The 16,626-nt window shown below is 36.8% G+C and overlaps 1 long non-coding RNA gene across 1 annotated transcript; it reads right to left on the reverse strand.

Annotated features, from left to right (window-relative positions):
• Positions 1 to 1,849: 1,849 nt before the first annotated feature.
• On the reverse strand, positions 1,850 to 16,183 carry LOC136999972 (uncharacterized). Its single transcript, XR_010890296.1, has 2 exons — positions 14,376 to 16,183; positions 1,850 to 2,263 (listed from the first exon to the last, which is right to left on the reverse strand). It is a non-coding gene; the product is annotated as an uncharacterized lncRNA (long non-coding RNA).
• Positions 16,184 to 16,626: the final 443 nt, after the last annotated feature.

The raw sequence follows: 16,626 nt of genomic DNA on the forward strand, positions 1-16,626 counted from the left end.
ATTGTCCGCACACGGATAATTACGGTTTCCCGCTGATCGCTTGATTTACTACAATTGTACAATTAAACGCCGCGTCTCGCAAGATTTACGCTCAGGAAGGCTATGTATAGAACATATGTATATAGGATGCCTCGATGCAGATGGCATTGAGGATCGGTCGGTATGTGAAATAAAGTTGAAATCGATTTTTTCCATGCGATTAGAAAATGCAAGGCTGTGTGTTTTCTGTTTCACACCGTAAAATATTCTTCTCCGTTATTCATTCTCTTTGGAGGTTTTTCAGCCGCGCAATTATCTTCTTTGTTGTGATGTTACGCTTTCAATACAGCACTCAGATATGTAATAATCAGATATGTATCAATTACTTCCTAAGAACAGTATTGAAGTGAAACATAATGTTATCTTTTATTTTTTAAATATTTTAATATTTTTTTATTGACACCGACCAGATTTCATTTCACTAACGCAAAATAATAGTACGAATTTTTTAATCTGTATTCTAGACACAAATGATAATTGCAACATTGTTCTGAATATAATTGTCTCATGAATAATTATTATCTACATTGATACAAGAAAAATTTACATTTTGTTTTGTTGCGTGAAGGTACTTGGGTTGGTTATCTACTTATTTCTTTCTTCGAGGGTGAAAATGGAATAATAAAATAGAAGATAATGTTTTCAGAAAAAATTGCATGTCTGATACAATCTAGCGTGCGAACGTTGTCGTGACTGAAAGGAATAACGAGCGTAACGAGTTCAGACAATCGAGATGCAAACCCGACATAGCTGAAATTATAAATCACCCTTTTCTTCTTGCAATGTATTTAAGTGCCGTTGCGGTCGAGGGGTTGGCGTGTACAGCGAGACAACTTTTGATAGCTGGACAATTTTAGCTCGTGCAATGTCTTACGCGCATAATCCACCGAAAACCTTCTCACCGACTTGCATGAAATATTTTCTTGGACATGAATAAACTGGACCGCAGCGTTGTGTCGCAGTAGCTGGTGCAGCAGCTGCTACATTTTCATGTGCCGTCTACACTTTTATCTGTCTCTTATCCGTGTTTGCGCGCATCCCACATACATAGCTCAAACTCTTTTCGACTCACTGTCGCGCGTTTGCACGCGTCGCCATTGGTCTTCCAGTATACGAGCACGGCCGTGCATGCGCTCGTCTTTTACTGCGACTGCGGTCCTCGCCCGTGCTATGAAATTTACTCACACACCATCACTTTGCACGGCTGGATGTAACATTGTAGCAACTGTGTATATCTGCGTGACAAAAAAATTGTGTGCTGCATAAAATTCTGTCAATTACTTTCAAAATCTTAGGCAAATGTATAAATATCTTACCTGAAATTGTCTGAGATAAGTAAATATTGATAATAGATATTAATTTATCTCGACTTTGTAAGTGATAATATAGTAATTGACGAAAAAAGTAGAGAAAAGAAACCTGAAGTTTGCTAAAGCACATGATTAGCAAAAATATACGACGTTCACGAGAAAGATCCAATCTACTGTAATGGTCGTATCGCACAGACGCCCCCGACGGGAAGTTTCTCACCCCTTTATTTACATCGATGAGCACACTCGGGCAGCTCCAATGTCGTTTACCGCACGTTTCTCGCACCGGAGATTGAGTAAACTCCTATTTATCCATCCATTTACGTGCCTGATCCATCCCCTGCTCTTTTTTCGTCTCTTCCTAGGATCAATCACTTTCGTTCGTGCAAAGGCACAGGCCCGAAGTCCTACTGGAATTTTTTTTACTACCGGTAGATTCAATTAGTTTTATTATAATGCAACAGAAGTGTGTTAAACATTTTGAGATTAAAAATACATACAGCAGAGAAAATGATATATTTTTGGAGAATCTGTTGCTGATAAAAACGCTATTTATAAGAATTTAGTATTGATAAATTGACAATGATGATCTTTATGCAGCAAAGAATATAATGCAGACTGCAACAAGGTAAACAGACGTTTTTTTACCAAATATATTTTAAATATATTTTTTTTCTTTTCTCCAGCAACATAGTTAATTGAATGATATGTAGAAAATACGTAGAAGACGAGAATATATATAGAATGTTTCGACATAACTCTGATTAGATTCCTGAGTGCCCTACTTATTTATTTTTTGCGCTGCATTTCATCAATTTTATCTCGGGCCAGTTTTCTTGATTACATTGGCGTCAATAGAGTTTCATTCCATTAGCGAATGGATGCTTCGCAGATTTCTTTTTCCATTTCTTCTCCTGAAATCATAAAACGAATCAGTCATTCGCGGCATTAAATTGAAACAATTAGGTCGATCTACAACGTTTGCGCGGTGATGCGTATATGCAACATTTATGCGCGTAGTATTACATTTGAGACGGATATAATTCTGGTTTGTCTTAAAGTATTCTTATCGGATCAGATTTTCTGTCGTATGCTTTCCACATGTTTATGCATTCGAGTTTCCTGTGCGCGCGTTCGTAAAACCTGCTTGTAATATGGCAGACGATACTTCGGTCGGAAAGGATTTCACACTAAAATATCATCTCGCATTTTCATACCAATTGGAATGGAACATCATCCGATATGCAGCTTGGTACGTCCTACTTGGAGATTATTTAGTGCAGTTTTTATCGTGAAATGGCAACAACACTGTCCGCGAGAGGCCGGGCTGACCAAATGCGTGTTGCAATCTCGCTGAAATTATTCCGTGGGAGTCTCACGAGAGGGTACTCGTACGTAAATTGAACTCGTCGCGGATCGAAGACGCCGGGACTTCTTAATTAGCCAGCTTAGGTCGTCGCATAACCCGTTGTACACCTCGAAACTCGCACGACGATATCGTAAAGAGGATTCTTTACGCCCATACGCGGACGATCGTTCTGGTAGTCGCAACGTCTGATTTTATGTTTCTACGCGGACTCTTTGTCCACCATTCCCATCTTTACTCCCCCTATCATGTTTACAAATGCCCACCTTGTAGCAAAGTTATAGACGTGTGTGGATCTAACAAGTTGGCGATATTTTGACGAAATTTTTTATTTTTTGTAGATAAATATTAATTATTTATGAATTTAGTTATTATTTAACGAAATTCTATGAATTTCTTTATACATATCTTATCATTTATTCATGTGTTTCATAGTTTTGCACATTAAAATATAAATAAATTGACGAACATCAAATTATCGGAGATACTACATTGCTGAAGAAATAAAGAAACGATAACATTATCACAGTATACAAATTATTTAATTAAATTGTTTTAAATATTGCAAACTAATATTTTGTAAATGTCACGGATTTAGCAATATTTTATTGGCATACGTCAAATTTATACTGTGACTAAAACTTTCTGAAATTATGATAATTATTAGAAGGTTAATATGATGCATTTCGTGATTTCAATCGCATAAATATTAATGATAATTCTGTTGTTGATTCTTATAAGAATTATTATCTTTAATGATATAAATAATTTTTATTTCGTTACCAAAAGCTTATTTTTGCCGTTATCTGGAACCGCATTTTGGTCATTGAAAGAAAGGGACAAATTTCAAGAATAAGCGTCTCTTAACTTTTCTCATCAGGAACGGGTCTTGCGAAATTTTATTTGTCTCCGTCGAGACGTAAAGCGTATTACATTGTTGACGTGAAGATTGGCTACGTAAAAGCGACATCGTCGGATGAACAAAGTAAGGAGATCGGCAGGAATGTCGTCGTCGAGCTTCCAGAGAAACGTCGGGCAGTCGCGGTTGATGTTAGTGAGCGCATTTTCGTGCGCTGGTATGCGCTCGTATTTATGTACGAATACCGTGTACCTAGGGATTTAGGTATGGATACATACATCCATGCGTCTATCTCGATGGCGACGTTGCAGTCTCATTAGACTGAAGTCACAAGGAACGAGCCAAGGGAACTTGAAGCGAAGGGATATTCCAGAGACATGAAAACTTGGAGGTTGTGAAAACGTAGGAATATCCGCAAACGAGGGAAAGGGACGGAGGGAGCAGGAAATGAGAAGTCAGAATAGGGCAAACGAAGAGAGATACCGAGATGATAGCATAGAAATTTCTCTGCACGAAATTTGTATGCCTTATCTTTGTACGTTGAAAGGAGTATATTGGGATAGCGCTAATATAAAATATCAGATTTTACATGATTCATCAAATAATAAAATATTTCGAATAATATGTAATAATAACTACAATATATAATTCAATATCTATTTAATTAACGTTGATACATGCGCGGTAGCCGTGATTTGACATTCAGCGTCTTTCAGTCGTCATTTAAAGAAAATTAATCAAGATTTTTCAATTTAAAACGCAGTCGGATTTAAAAAATATGTAAGAGTTTTAAGTGCGATGAGTGATATCTGCGCGTACAATATCTACCATCTGACAGAAAGAGTTGAAGAGTTTTGGATCACGGACAGTCTGCCGTCTAGACTCTGATCAAAGCGCGGACTGTAAAACTCTGTAGGCACGTGATCTCCTATCGGAATGGCTTCCCCCGTACGCGCATACATATGTATTACACGGTGGTACCCGAGAGCACAGGCAATGGCGTAATATATTTAACAATGTCTCACGATATGAGACGTTTTTACGGAAAGTCGTTGGAATAGGAATTGCTCTTTGGCTTCGGTATAGAAGGCGGAGGCGAACACATTGGAAACGAGTTTGTCTCTGCTAGCTGATACGTACTGTTCGCGGTTTGCACATATCTGTGCACATACACACGCACATATGCACAGGTACATGGCGGCAGTCATGGCGCGGTGCATCGGAACGCGGTATTTTATAACCGCCCCAAAATTTCGGTCATTTGCTGAATCCACCGATGAGAGGAGGCTTCCTCTGATTTAATCCCATTTATAACAAAAAGTCGAGAGGGTTGGATGGTGACGGTTGGTGCGGATTTTTTGATTTTGCCGAACGATCCCGCGGTATAAAACGTGGATACCGGTTTATATCGCGTCTGTTGATTAAACTTCATCCGCACGTTCGGCGAGTTTGTGAAACCCGTATCTGCTGTGAAAGCTACACGGTTCGCGACATCATCGCAACAGCGAAGTGACCGTGAATAACACGGCAGAAATTTGTATAAACATGAAGTTTTACTTGGTTTTACTAACGAACCCTCTGAACTAATGAAAAAATATCGATCATGGGTTTAAAAACAACAATGTTGCTCCAAAAGCACTGTAGAAAATTCTGCCACAATGAAGAATAAAAGTCCGTCATTTCTAGATAATTTGTCGAAATTTTTAAAATTATTTCTCAGCATTTTACTTATATATTATTTAGCCTATTTATATATATATGAAGAAAAGCATGATGCGAAGTGATAATTAAAACATAATCTATGAAACGCAGACGATCAAGAGGGCAAATTACTTTACTAGCACTCATGCTTCGTTATTCAGTAAACGATCATCACGCAACAATGTTTGCTGGAACGTGTAAAGAAAAGAGAAAGCGACGAACGTAGGAAGAAAGATGTAGCGAGCGCGGCAATGTAGCGAACGCGAAGGAAGATGAGAAGTGAACGGGGAGAGGGAGGATCGGACCTATTCCGGGAAGGTTGAGTCGGGTTGCAACGGTGGTTGGCTAGGGCGGTTGCCGCGGCTGCTGGAGGGAGTGATGAGGCAGGGGCAGAGTGAGGGGCGAGATGTAAGGCCGAAGGGGGTGGGCGGAGAAGGGAACGAAGTTGATTCTCAAGCGAGGTCACGTATCTCGAAGCCAATCTAATACACTCGCCGAAGAGAACCGGGGTCTGGTCGAACGTCCGCCTTCGGATTGGACAATCGCGCCATACTTCGCGCACAGGATCCTGGGATCCACAGGACGTTGCCTGGGCGCGATCGATGGAAAGCGCAATTTTGGAGTTCGTTGCCCTACGGTTATGATCCGTCATGCAGAATACAGAGTGGCGAAGTTTTACTGGCCGAAGGCAAAGTTAATTGGCGCCGATAAAGCTCAGAGAATCCTTCGTTTTACGTTGCATTTCGTGCATGCCATTTTGTTTCATAAAATATTACACATCTGAAGAGGGGATTGCATTTAACGCAATCGTGAATTTTTTGCTTTACGTTCGAATTAAATTAAATTTAAATCTGTTTAATATTTTATAACGCAATATTTTAATGCGTATTTCAATAATCTCAGAGCGTTTCCATTCGTGATATGAATCCAAATTACATTGCTGAAAGATCGACCAAGATGTCTGATGCTGCCCGTGGATTTCTAACTCTAAAGGTGTACGTTTGACCTCGGAAACCGCGAGAAACTGACAAGATCGGAGGACCTCGCAATTTCGTGGACCGTTGACCTCTAATGATAGCCATCATAAAACCGGCCGGAGAGAACTTGCGTAACAGACAAGGCGTAAGAAAATATATACGAAAGTGTATATGTTGCGACCTCGTGCGTTTTAGCCATTTTTCATTTTCCCGCGATTTTATTTTTTTATTTCTGACGGACTCACCCTTTCGTCTCAAATTTCTATCGTACGTGCGTATGACTAGCTTTCGCAGAGAAGTGAAAAATGTAAGAACTTACAGTTTACGGGCATGACTGTTGCACGTCACTATTTTTTTTTATATATCCGCTATTTTGTAAATATTTTATACGTATAGAAGAAAGAGAAATTGTAGCTGCAGGACAAAAACCGTTATCTTAAATTATTCTTAGAAACATTTATGATATTTTCTGAAATTCAGTAACAATATTATATTTGTACAAGCGTCACAAGTAAATAGTAAAATTTTAATATTTTAAAATTAATTTTAGCAAGATTTTTTAAGACTTAATAAAATTCAACAGAAAAAAGCTTTTCGCATTTCCGGAAATTTAATTCCAAGAGTTAAATATGTTTATAGTTGTATGTTTAATTCTCGTGATGAAAAAAATATTATAAATTCCTGCGGTGCTGAGACGAGATACATCGCGCTTCTTACTACTCATTTTCATCGCGCTGGGTGTTTCGTGTAAGCCAAGGCAAATGCTCCACGCGTGCGCCGCAGTATACTCGGTCCAGGAAAAGTGCGCGGATGCTGCGCGGTTAGAGTCCGGCGACGATGCGGAATTCACTTAGCATGATCGGCGGCGGACGTCGGTTACACGCCGCGATATTTTGCGGCGCAGAATCCAGTCACATTCTCGTACTTTCTTATACAAAACATCACCGCGTGGAGACGAGTGAGGCTAATTGGACTTGCAAACTAAGCGCATTGAATAGAATATAAAATATACAATTCCGTAATTGGCCGCTTTAAGAAGAAATGCTTACGTTTAAGATTTTATATTGTTATCGCATATAGCATGTTAGCCAGTTGCCGGCGACATTTTGATTCCTACAAAGTTTTTCTTTTCTCTGTGTGAGCGAAGTTACACGCTGTCTTTTTACGTCGCGTACGAAAAATGGAATTTATGCGCTATAAGAGGAATCGACTCGGGGTACAAATATCGGAAAGCAATAAAATTATTTGTTACAAAAAAAATAACAGACGTAATACGGCAGATAACAAACCCATTGTAGCGTGCGAGCGGAAAAAGCGACTGTTTCTATGACGGCATCAGCAGGGACATTGAACGTAGAATTTCGTATATAGAAAATCGTAAAGATTTTTTAACAACTTTGTATCACGCTCGAAATAGTACGTTCTGTGCACCATTAAGACGATAATGTAGAGTCATAGCTAGATTCGCATTTATAATGTGTCCTTATAAGTGTATATGTATAATTATCTGTGATTATATGATAGATAAATCAATTTAATATTCATATGTTTCATTAAGATTTAGTTCAGATTATGTGCGATAAAAAATACGGTTAAAAGTTTTATTTTTGTTTTGTTTTGTATGTTTGTTTTAAATATGTTTGTCAAGATAGTGATTGAATCATAAAAAATTACTTTTTGTTTTATTGTTCTTAACGATTCTATAAATAATATAGAATAATGGTTATTTAGATTGATATAAAAATTTTAAAGAGAAAGAATTATATATTTATTTCGCTGACATATTTGATATTAACTATATAATATTAGTTAATCTGTCTTTAAGATAGACTTTTGACACACGGTTTATAATTTGAAATTTTAATTAGATCTAAAATATCAGATGTTGGAGATTGTCTGAGAATTCGACGCCATGATCGGTCTTCTGCGTTATTTCGGAGGAAAAGCGTGCGCGCGTCGCTGGGTCGATAGAACGGACAAGCCTTTCGTTTATCTTTTCTCATTCTGAACAGCGTGTGTGTTCTATTGTTTGCAGCTATACATCGATACACATAAGTGATATCGGAGAAATGCTAGGAAGCCGCAAAGTAACGGCAAACAGGCGCGAATTTCCGCGATAGTTCGCAACGATGTTGGTGAATTATGAATTTGTGGAAATGCGAAACTCTTGGAAGCCCCTCTAAAATATTTATTACTTGACAGCCGCTGAAAGGTAGATGTGAATTTTTTAGATATGTGCGGTATACTGCATATGAATGCATCGGCTTGCCGGACGTGAAACTATTTTCGATTACGTTATTAAATTCTACTGCCTGTAATAATATTAACTTCTTGCGAGTCTTCTTGTTTTTGAGATACTAAAACGATAACTTTGACTTTTACTCGGAAATAAATAGAAGTAAATTTATAGAAAAGAGGAATGCGGATGTATGAAATTTTTTTATAAAGTATGAATCTTATTTTTTAACGTGTGCATTATAAAGTTATTCTTTACGTTTTATTGGAACGTTGATGTTTTCCGAATTACCGACTTTGCGTAATGCACGAGTACATTTAGGCGGAATCGTTTTTAATAGAACATCCGCGATGATAGGTTCTACTAACTTTGGCGTCGCTTGCCAATTCTCGCTGCTTTCTGCTTCATTGGCCCGTCGCATGAGATCGTTGCAGATTAATTCTGTCGTAGAGTTTACGATAACAGCTCTTGTAATCGATTTTTCAAAAGTATCTTCGTGACTTATTTCATTAATTGCATCGTGCATACATATGAAATATGATTTAACATTAGAAGCATGCGATTGAGGATTTTTTAATAAATAATTATACGAGCAATAGCGAAATTAAAGCCAACGGCACACGGTACGTTTTTGCTTACTTGATTGATTGCGAGCTGGTAAATTACTAAAAATACTGTATGCTGTATGGTGCATTTCTAGTATTTTATTAACTCGCAATCAATCCAGTAAGCAAAAACGTACCGTGTGCTGCTGGCTTAAGAAACAAATTCAATTAATTTATTGCGCTTCAATTAATTTTAATTTTAATTTTCTAAAAACAAGATTACCGACTTTGCTCAATAGAAATTATTTACAGATCGCAGTGATATTTTGTTTCTTGTTAGAACTAACTTAAGAATAATTTTGAAAAGTATACTCTTTGATGAAATATGAAGTAATTTTGCAGACATATTATTACAATTATGCTTCTCATTTACAAGCTATAATTTATAATTCTGAGAAAACGTCTTTCGTAAAGAAGAGATTTCCTATGTAATGTTTTCGCGCCGTCAGGAGTGTCTTCAAGAATTTATTTTATCACGTTCTCGATGACTAACGATTAAGAAATCTATTCTTGGAAACACATTGTACAGACATTCCACAAGCGTTGCATGGTCAGATCTATTCTGTCCGACAACGAAGCTTTTCGCGGAGTCGTAAGAGTCCTCGTGCACTATGAAACTTTTAAGATCCGCACTAGCGACATTTTGGTTTCCTCTGCGGGCGCTATGCAGAACTTCTAAAGCTTAAAAGCACTTTTGGCTTTATATTCATGCGCGTATCAACAAAGGGATGTCCGCGAATCCGAAGGAAGGAACGAAGATAAAATCTAAATCCTTGGAAGCCAACAGAACAGAAAATAAATGCTTGGTTGAATCGTCGTATCGTTAAACTTTTTTTCTGATTAAATCAAAACAGAATTAGGTAAAAGAAATTGTACGTGTAGAAATAATTATGTTTATAATGCAAATTTAGTTGCGATAATTGTTATTAAATTGCTTAAATTTTTTATATTACTATAATAATATTTTCCATACGTGCGCGCGTATTATTTGTACATGAACAACTGTATATGCAATTCTATATCTAGATAGAATCATTTAACAATTTAAACCGAGATGGCGTTTGTTTTTTCAAAATGAGAGACTACTGGAAAAGAGAAATTTAAAGCGAGATATAAACAAAGCGATCAGATTTGGCGTTTGCAAGAGAAAAGTAATCCAATGTCTTCAATTTAGAAAGTTCAACGCATCTATATAAGTTTCCAACTAATTTCAAGCTTTAACCCTTTTTATCGTAAAGTTCGTAATAACTAGCGAGGCGAATGAAGCGAACACGTTGATAAAGGGACAGCAAACTTTTCGCCTCGTTTGTATAAGAGTCGCTTGTTCACGGTGGAACTTTCCAGATCCGCAGCGAGCGACATTCAGGTCTCTCTCTTGGAACTTGTAAAGCTTAAAAGCACTTCGGGATTTATGCTCAGACGCCTATCAACGATAACCTGCAGTTCTGAAGAGGAAGTGATATCAACCGCGGGACGGAAAAAAGCCCTAAATTTATAAAAGTTTAACGTTTGACGGAGTCGACGATAATAAAATGTATTTTTACATTTTATGACGAAATATAGATACAGAGAATCGAAGAGTCTTATTTCAGTATCGAAAAGACATGATTTTCACCTAAAATCGTCTGTATTTTTTTTCCAAGAAATACGTTGTATGTCGCAGAAGTTTTACGCACAAATGATGCAAGGTAATTTATTAAGCGGATACAAAGTTGACTTTGGATGAATGTCTTGCAAAAGGAACGTTGGAGATGCGAGATAAAACGGAGATGAGTAATTTTGCAAAAGTAATTTACAAAACGGTCTAGCGGTTTAGAAAATTATGGAAAGCCTATAGTCATTTATTATATAGCCGGCAGGTGAATCCGAATACTTAGCCGTGATGTACATGCCGTCGTATCTTCTATCGTCGCAAATTATAGCTAGAAGGTAAATGCTATGGCTGAGATTACCAAGTTTTGAACTAATTTTGCACTCACGTGAATCGCTCGTAATTACTACCGGCAGAAATTGGACGTGCCGACATCGAAAAGAGGGAAAGAGAAAAAGGGACTGCATCGGAAAGGGCTGGGCTCATGGGAGTTGATTGGATACGATAGGTTAGAAGTCCGGAGAGATAGTCAGTGAGGGGAGGTAGTATCAAGGTAGCAAACTTGATCCATTAACGGCACAAGGTACCGCCCTTCTTATCGCTAATACCGACCGGCCAATAAATAAGCCGGCTGTTTACTACAATCTTCGTTTCTTACAACGTTGCTCGCGCGTAATTAGCCGCGAATTCGTTACACGCTGCGGCATGTAATTACGGACGTAATTAAGTGATTATATATTAAGTGATAACGTTCGCTTGCAATTGATTTTTTATCATGCGTCTTTGTCTCTTTCTTTTGAAATCAATTTTTTTGTTCCAGAAAATTTTTTAGAATTAACGTTTTATATACAAGCAATATTTATAGCGTCAACAAAGTAATTATAATTCTGATGTCGTGCGAAATATGGGAAGTAAAAATAAATGACTTGCTCTACATGCCTCAAGTTTTTGCTCGCGACTTTTACTCGGAGAAAGGTTCTTGAAACATACGCGTTATTGCGCGTAGAAATTGATTCTTTCTAATAACATTAGCTAGATATTCTATATCTATGTTACATTTTAATTGCTATCGTGGCAACGTAGCACTTAAATTGTCTTACGCGAAGTGAAATTTGGCACACATGTATAAAATATATGCAAATAATCGTATTTTCTTTATTTATTCTCCGCAGAAATGTACGCAAAGTAGTTTTGTAATTAATTTCTTTAATTATTTCCTCTATTTACTTTCCGCAGAGATGTACGCAAAGTAGTTTTGTAATTAATTTCTTTAATTATTTTTGCGGTATGCAATTACAGCAAGAAATAATCGCTTTCTCGCCGAAATTTTGCAAGTTTTATTGCAATTATTACTTTAAATTATCTCGATTTTTGACAGTCGTTTTTTAATTAATCGAAACTCTTGTTCTTTTTAGCTTTCACTTCCATGATCGTATTTCTTTGAGTTTTGAATCACAATTTTCTGTATTAAGAATTATTTCGTTCAACACAATGTTAGTAATTTAATACATCTTGTAAAGGGAAGCATTTTCCGTTGACTATTTGTATGTAGAAACATTTTTTACGTTACCAGTGTTTTTGAAGTGAGTTGACATCGATCAATAACTTGCTACGCCATAGCGAAACCCAGCCGGATTTCAGTATCCCTCTCACGCTCCGTAGTTTTTTCCATGCTGTGTAATAGAGACAGTAGTAACGCCGCTCTTCTCCGCGCTTGTATTCTCATTAGGGAATTATCGATCGCCGACGTACTGTTCTGAAGCGTGATTTGGCGTGGAATACAGAGGTTTCGAAATCACGCGAGGGTTGAGGGAGCGGATCGACAAAGGAGGCCATCAATGTAAATGAAGATATTACCACCCGTAACCGTTCCCCACCTGTCAGTATTCGATCTCCATACTCTTCTTCGTGGTACCCGCGCCAAAGCTCCAGCGTCTTATGTTAGAGGCGGCTGCGGTGAGCTTCAGGCTTATGAAAGGCAACAATTTATATATACACGTGAATGTAATTTAAACACACTTAAATCAACGAAGAAAATGCCTCCAGTTCCGATACCAGGTGGAAAAAAATACGATTGTCAGAAAGATACGAAGTGAAAGCCGAAAAAGACCGACAATTTCGATTAACTAATTGACTATTAAAAATCAAAGATATCTTTTGAAAAGTTTCCAGTCAAATTTACGGCGATTACTTAAAATTTTAATTGTTTGTAATATAAAATTTTAATTATTTATAATATTGTTTAGTTATCTTCTGTTTTAATTATACTTTTTACGCGCACGCTTGTTCCATAGTTCTATTTCTATTGCATTACTTTGTGCATGTTTGCGTCATATTACATTTTCGTAAGTTAATCTAGTTTTTTCAGCGATAGAGATACAAGGAATAAACCTTACGTAATGCGCAAAAATGGCACGGATACGTGACTGCTTCCCTCATTGGCAATATAATTAAATCCGTTTGCACATTTCACATTTATCTTGTTTGACAGAACATTCATAAAAGAATAATTTTATTCAAACTATAAATCAAAACACGAATAAATCGACTATGTAGATGAAGATTTTTTTTATGGTATGCAAATGAGAAAAATGTGCGAAGTCATATCATTGTTACAAAGTTTTTAATGAAATAATTATCTATTCTTCTACATGATATCTTTCTTATAAACAAATAGTGAATTAAACGACTTGCGATAGCAAACTGTGCGTCATGTTTGAAGATGCAAAAAATACATTATACGGCAGTCTTCCGATAAGCTGCATTACGTGACGCGTTGTAACTTACATTTATTGGAAGATTATCTACAATGTTTTAAATAAATAATAAAAAATTGATAGCAGATAATTAATTAATAAATTTTAATCGTTCTTTTGAAAAATCTTACTTGAAAAATTAGCGCATTTAAATTCCAAATTGTGTTACTTTTGTTTAACCTTGACGATATATTTTTGGTGAGGACAGTTTTCGGCACAAATTCGCATCACACAGTTTCCAAGGAGTATTCAAAAATAAACGACGGATGGCTAACCTTAATATCGCTCAAATAACTCCCGTTTGACTTCAGTCAACATGTGAAATGCCAAGGATTGGTGAACACGTGTGTACTGTGTTATGATAATTGGTCGCGCAACGCCGATACCGCGTCACACCAAGGATATGGTAGCGTTTTACTACCTGCTTTTGTTTTTCTTTACTTAACTTTTTCGAAAATCTTTTTACCATTTTTTTTTAATCAGCTAAGATATTTATGTATATGCTACGAAGATTACTTATATGAATAATTTGGAATAAATATGTTAAAAATTTAACTGCATTTAAAATAATGACAGAAAAGCATTTTCCTTATATCAGAAATGGCTTTTATTTTAATGCAAAATAAAATTTCAACAAGTACGTTTTAATTACGTGATATAATTAGGTCAAATGTCTAAAGAATTAATCGAGCAACGTTGCATTAATTGCAACAAATTGAAGAGCGATAAATTTTCCAAAATTCTAACGAAGTATTAGTCGCTTCATTTTAATGCGATCATACACGTCTATATCCCGTAAATAACCCTGCTCTACATACGCGAAGTAAACCACGACGCTTGTTGTGTATCTTTGCTAGTATACGAGACATAACGTGCAGTTTAATGACGATGCGCCGGCAACATAAACTTTAAGCAGTTTAACAAACCAAGTGCACCTTGTGGAAAGATCGGAGAACACCTGATTTCACTGTCAATCCGCCGATCGTCACACGCGTAAAACTGTTTAAACGATTCATTTCCGGCTTGAGTGTAGCGCGACGACAGAGTTGTCAGACTTACGAAGACAGAATGGCTGAATGTTACGAACTAAAACTGCGCGAAACTTCCTAATTAGCAATTCGTTGACGCGCGAACCGCTGGTGCGCGATTAAGTTACGATGGTAACGTTACTGTTGACGGTCCGAAGGTGGATGAGCAACTGTTGACATTTTGTATTCGTATAATAACAGTGACCCTTGCAGACATTCTTAGGGCTTTCACGAGTCAAACCCGAGGGAGACTAAACCTTTTTTTGCACTAGTGCACCATAAAGCTACAAGAGGAACAGGGGACCCGGGAACGACCCGTTTTTCGTGCTCGAATTTATAACGGTGCTGCTCTTATGCGTTATTTTCCGCCATTTTCTCGCGTCTCCCACACATCCGGGGTTGCTGCTAGTAAAGAGAATTGCCTGAATCTGCTTCTTTTTTCTCAGGATAGAACTTGTGCAAGAAATTGCACAAAAAAAAGTATACCCAAGTAATATACGTTGTACATATGTAGCGAAGCTGTCGTAAATGGAATTTTAGCGTTGTGTAAAATGCTCACTTATCATAAATTGTCTAGAAATAAATTTTTAAGTAAATTTACACAATAATAGTGTTTAAATATGCATTATTTTTCTCTTTATATATAATTCATATATGTAAAATATTTATATATTTATTTTTTTCACGTTTGATATGAGAATAGACCGATGCATATTTTTATTTGAAGAGAAGAACTTACATTTCTTTTGTATTTATATAAAATTTATGCTCGCGGATAATCTATAGAAAATCTAATGCTAAACTTATATCTATTCGACTGTTTTCGGTTATAAAAATATACTGTGGGCAAAATGTGGGAAACAAAATAGAAATGGTGGGACTTTCCGTGAAATTTCGGGAGAAAAGGATTGCAACCAACCACAAAAAAATTAGGTGAAAAAATTCGAACAACTATTGTACTGATGGACATACTATCTCGCGAAAAAAACTAGCAAGCAAAAAATTACGGTCGGAAAACCTCCGATTAGACCATGAAAATTCATTGTTAACATCATACAAATTCAAAAATTATCACTACGAAACTAAATCATTCATTTCTCCCAGCAAAAACTTCAAATTTATTAAAATTCCAATCTTTAAATTGTTTAATTTAATATATAACAATTTACTTATATGAATATTGTGCATATTAATTATAAAATGTGTAAAAAATGTTAAAAATACATTCTAATACTTATATTATCTTTTATATATTATATATTTTACTCTAAGTTTATATTCATCTTATATACGTCAAAGAAATTTTAGCAGAAATATATTTAATGAAATTCACAGCATTATGCTAAGTATATTTTTGGTAGATAATGTACGGTATTTCGCGCTATATTTGCATTTTAATACGCCGACGAGAAGTATGATAAAACTAAACTAAAAGTCCGACTCATCGTTTTCTTCGTTCAGCGTTCCGTTGGAAGTTACGATGAAAAGGGATGAAGTTCTCACGGGGGTATCTTCGTCTTAATTGCTACGCTAGCGGCCGTTTTCATAATCGCGGCAGGTAGAAAAATTCAAGAAATAATATTCCCGACGAGTGTTACGGTAGTCTGATCTTCGTGTGTGGCCGATCCTTTTTTTTCGGTAAAGTCCTCGGCGTCGATGCACGGTTGGCAATGTTGGCGTGGATTAACATACTCAGTTTCCAGTTCGGCGCTCGACATAAGCCCAGGAACTCGTATTGGACATCGTTCATTAAAGTAATGGGCATGATCTTCGTAACTTTAATGGTGGCTCCACCCTTCCTCCTTCGTTTACGATGTTCCACGTGGAAAGGAACGGCGCGGCTTTCTGAAAAAAAATGCCCGGATCATATTCGAATTAATGAAGAATACGTTCAATATATATCTCAGCGGTTCGTTATTCTGGAACGTGCAAACGAAAAACAAGCTCTCCGGTCATTACTGCTCGACCACGAGCGAGTTTTATCGAACTCGAAGTCTTAAGTGCCGCGATTTCTACGATTCTTTTATTTACTTGCCGAGAAATAATATACTTATGTAAAGATATTTTATACTTTCATGCGCAGAGACGCAAGGTTGCTCTGGATACCGCTTCGCTACCCTTCTAGCAATATTGCCGACTATGTTCATGTACCGTGTTG

The sequence above is a fragment of the Linepithema humile genome, chromosome 5, assembly GCF_040581485.1.
Source record: "Linepithema humile isolate Giens D197 chromosome 5, Lhum_UNIL_v1.0, whole genome shotgun sequence".
Lineage (NCBI taxonomy): Eukaryota > Metazoa > Arthropoda > Insecta > Hymenoptera > Formicidae > Linepithema > Linepithema humile.